Raw genomic sequence first — 5,002 nt, 5'->3', positions numbered from 1 at the left:
TGAGTCTGGAAGAAAGGAAAAAAGGATTAGAGACCGACCATTACAAATCACAAGTCATACAACACAAATGAAGGTGAAACTACTGTTGTAGTCATAGATGATGATGTGTTGTTTACTGTTTCAGTAGAGGATGCATGTTTATATACATCTAGTAGTAGCTTTGATTGGTTTCTTGACTCTGGGGCATCTCAGCATGTAACCCCATGCAAAGATAGTTTTCTTGCATATAATCTTGGTGATTATATTAGAGTTCATTTGGAGAATAAACATTTATGCAGTATTGTTGGAGTGGGATATATCCAGATCAAGATGAAGGATGGCCAAGATATATTGTTGAAACAAGTCCGACATAAACAAAAAATGTGCATGATTTTTATCTCTATGGGACAACTAGATGATGAAGGCTATTCAATAAGTTTTGGAAAAGGAGGCAGGAAAATTAGCAAGACAGGGACATTATATACATTGAAGGAAATGACAGGAAAATTAGATTTGGTTATTGTCACAAAAGAATGAAATTCAAAAAATATGTGGCATAAGCGCTTAGGTCGCCTGAGCAAGAAGGGATTAAAAATCCTTGTTGGTAAATATTTATTGCCAGGTTTAAAATCTTACAATCTTGATCTTTGTGAGAATTGTATATATGGTATACAAAGAATGGTTTCATTCCTTAGAGGTGGCCATGACATAAAGAAAGATTTGATAGAATTGATACATTCAGATGTATTTGAGCCTGTTAACATCAAGTCATTAGGAGGAGCATCATATTTTGTAACATTTATAGATGATGCATCCACGAATGTTTGGGCCTACCTTATGAAAAGTAAAAGTGAAGTATTTGAAATATTTAAAAAATTCCATGTTGTTCAAAGAGAAACTAACTAGTTGCTTAAGTGCTTGAGAACAGATAATGGTGGAGAATATTGCTCAAAAGCATTCCAAGAATATTGTAACTTGTTTGGCATAAATCATGAGAATACTGTGTCTGGTACTTCTCAACAGAATGGTTTTGCAGAAAGAATGAATTGAACCATTATGGATAAAGTGAGGAGTATGTTGTCCAATTTTGGTTTAGAGAAACATTTTTGGGAAGAAGTTGTAAGTACAACCTACTATCTTATAAATTCATCTCCAAGTACAGCCTTGGATGGTGGCATCCCTAAAGAAATTTGGATTGGTAAGAAGTTGAATTATTCTCATTTGAAAATCTTTGGATGTGAAGCATTTGTACATATTCCCAAAGAAAATAGAACTAACCTAGATGATAAATCTATGAAATGCATTTTTATGGGATATGCAGATGAAGAATTTGGTTATTGTCTATGGGATTGTTATCACCACAAGAAACTCTCCTAGGTTGTAGCTCGGAGATGCTCGGGAACAATACAAATTCAACTTATTGTTGCAAATGGATGAATGGAAGAGACGATGCTTGTTCAAGCCAGATAACAACTTCTACTTTGCTTGACTCCAGACATGCGTGAACACCTCCAAACTACAAGGCTTTAGACCACCAATTACTCACACTTTAAGGAATGGGTGAATATGGAGAATACTGACCACACCAGCAGATGCACAAGACCATGTGATGGCCGACTGCAACCAGTAAAGAAGTCTATAAATCTAATTCCCCAACACACAGATAGGATGATAGCTCTCTGGCATTAGGTGAAAAGAAACTTGAATAACTCATTCACTGATACATACAAGACTTTAACACAAAGGTAGGATGACAGCTCCCCTAATGCTAAATATCAAGAGCTCAGAAATACAGCATATCAGGCACAGCTTAGAGTAGAAGGAGAATGAAAAGTGAGCAATTAACAACAAAAGAAGCTTGTATTAGCTGAAAATGAAGACGAGACGCTGCAAGTATCAAAATAGTCACAGTCTCCAGAAGTTGAACCTTACATCAAAACATCAACCATCAACCCCGATTACATCTTCTTTGTGGGTATATATAGAGTTTCATTACAAAGGCACTTGGCCATTCTAAGTATGGAGGGGTCATAATTGACCACCAACCGCTTTAACTGCTTGATGGAGTCTCTGGTGCATTTGCTTGCTTCAGAGGATAATTTTGATCTTTTTCCTATGCTCTGCTGTCCTCTCAGGTGGCTGAGGTGTCGTATGGGATGAAATCCCATAACTGTTAAATGCATTTATCTTTTCGTGCTCTGTCCTTTTCCTTCTTCGCCGTACTGTCTGTTGAATGTGGTTGTTGAGGAGGAAATGCACCTGGTACTGGTAGATTGGTCACCTTCATCCTTCGGGAGCACGGAACAGTTAAGAGACGCGGACTGCACAACAAGTGAACTAGTTGGAGGAAGGAGAAGGGTCGGCCGTTGGATTAGGAGGATAGACGGTGGTGATGGCTTGGCGGGGGATATTGGAAGAAGCGGGAGCAGAATGAGAGTGGGCTGTTGGATCTTGGGGGAGCTGATCGAGCGACGGAGGAGTGATCGAGCAAGTCGCTTTATTGGGCGTGATGGGAGTCATCGGATCGGGTTTTTGGATCTTGGGCCTTTACATATGGCGATGTGCAATTTGCGATCAGGTTGCATCGCAATATCGCATCGGCGGAAGCCAAGGGGCGCAACCTTTATACATACACGGATGTGATTTGCAATTAGATCGCATCGGCGAAAGCCAAGGGGCGTGGCCTTGATACATATACGAATGCGATTTGTGATAGCGATTAAACCCGAACCTAATAAAGGAATTAATCATTTCTGGGACTGATGAAGGGAGAATGAAAGGTGCAAGGGAAGGAGAAAATGACCGTTGTGAGCTTCTTTTTGGCAGAACCAAGTGGACCAAGATCATATCTAACTTTAGAAAATCATCGTTATACAATAGAGCTAACACTGGCTCCTTCTGGGGATGAGATCCTCCCTGTGAGGTCTCAAGAACCGCAGACCGTTGCCTTCCCTGTGAAAACCAAATTAGAAAAATTTCCTAGTGTTCCATTGGGCATGGAGTCTAACTGAGTCTACACTAAAACTGATAAAATAACATATTTACAGACTTAAGACCAAAGGCCTTAAATGACATAAACTTTCAGAAAACGCCCATTAATTGGGCCATCAAAAACTGCCTTCGCTTCCATACTTTGCAGTATGAAAGTATTTTTCTCTTGGATCTAAGAAATGATAAAAGGCCCTGTCCATATAGCATCGAACTTCCCATGGTTTCCTTTCTTCTCTTTGAGTGCATCCCACTTAAGAACCAAGTCTCCAACCTGAAAATTATCTGTTTTTTTCCTCCTGTCAAAAGCTTCCTTGATCTTCTTTTGATGTGATGCAGACCTTTCAACCAACCGTTCTCTGATTTGATGTACCTCTACTAAATCAGTGATCCTTTTTTCCATGTCCTCTTCCTCATTCTGCTCTTCTTGCAAGAACTTTGCCACAGGGAGGTTTAATTGAATCGGGAACACAACCTTAGTGCCATATTCTAGCTTGAATGGAGAATTCCCTGTGGATTTCTTGGTGGTTACTCTGTCAGCCCATAGTGCATACTTGAGCTTCGAATCCCAATTCTTTTTGTTGTCTTCCAACAACTTTTTAATTATCCTTATCCTTGAGGGTAGTATGAGGTGGAATGAACTACCTTAATGCCCATTGAGTCACACATGTCCACCAATGCTTTTGCCCTGAAGGCTATTGCATTGTCTGTAACTAGTTTATGAGGACAACCAAATCTGGTGAAGATATTCTCTGTCAAGAACCTCATGACCACATGATGATCAACCTTTCTGGTAGGGATGGCCTCAATCCATTTAGTGAAGTAATCTGTGGCTACTAAGATCCATCTGTGTTGGCCACTGGAATGTGGATTGATTTCTCCAATGAAATCCAAGCCCCACTATTGAAAAGGGCCACTAGCATGTATGGGTTTTAAGGGCAGGGACTTCAATTGCTGCTTCCCTTCAAATCTTTGGCACCTGTCACATGATTTAACAAATGAAAAGACATCAGCAAACAAGGTGGGCCAATAATACCCAGCTCTGAGGATTTTGTGGGCTGTAGTTTTCCAATAATGATGTCCTCCACATATGCTGGAATGAAACTGCTGCATCACTTCCATGGATTGTTCTTTTTCTGGACATCTCAAGAGAATTCCAAAGGGATCTCTCCAGTAGAGTAAATTTTCATGAATGCAATATTTAGTTGCCCTGAGCTTAATAGTTCTAGCTTGGCTCGAACTAAAGCCTGGAGGAACTTCTAGCTTCAGCAAGAATTGAGCTATTGCAAAGTACCAATCGCAAGAAGCTAGATTTTCTGCCAATCACTGAATTTTCCCTGGTTTAGCCATTTCTTCTACTGCCTAACTATCTCCTGAATTTATGCCCATCAAATTCATATCCAACGTTCTGCAATTTTCTTCAGCCATTAATCTGGCAAGACCCTAACCTTTGACCAGTTTAGTGGGCTTCAATTCTATATTGAATTCAATAAGCTTTGCAATCCATTTAGCCCTTCTCCCATCAACATCAGGCTATGTTAGAACATCTTTTATTGAAGCAGAGGGTACATATGCAATTATCTTGGAATGCAGAATGTAAATTCTGAAAGATTTCAAAGATTTGATAAGAGCATATGCCTGTTTTTCAATGATATCATACTTCAGCTCAACATCCCTTAATGTTTTGTTGAAAAATTCCACTGGATGCTTTGAACCTTCCTCATTTGCTTGCAATAAAACTGTTGCAAGGGTGTCATCGGAGGAAAATGAAAATATATGGAACTCCTTGCTGTAATCTGGGCTGATTAAAGTAGGAGCTTCCATAATAGATTTTTTAATGGATTCAAAGGATCTTCTTGCTGCATCAGTCCATTTGACTTCTGATCCTTTTTTCAACATGGAGGTAATGTGCTTTACAAGTTCTGCGAAATTTGGGATGAAACTCCTTACAAAATTTATCTTGCCTAGAAAGGACTGGATATCCTTCTTTGATCTAAGGATAGACAAGGTCTGTATAGCTCTTACTCTTTCTGGG

The sequence above is a fragment of the Pinus tabuliformis genome, chromosome 8, assembly GCF_031772625.1.
Source record: "Pinus tabuliformis cultivar Carrire ecotype Pingquan chromosome 8, CPIR1, whole genome shotgun sequence".
Taxonomy (NCBI): Eukaryota; Viridiplantae; Streptophyta; class Pinopsida; order Pinales; family Pinaceae; genus Pinus; species Pinus tabuliformis.
The sequence above is the reverse complement of the archived record's forward strand: the minus strand, read 5'-3'. Positions refer to the sequence as shown.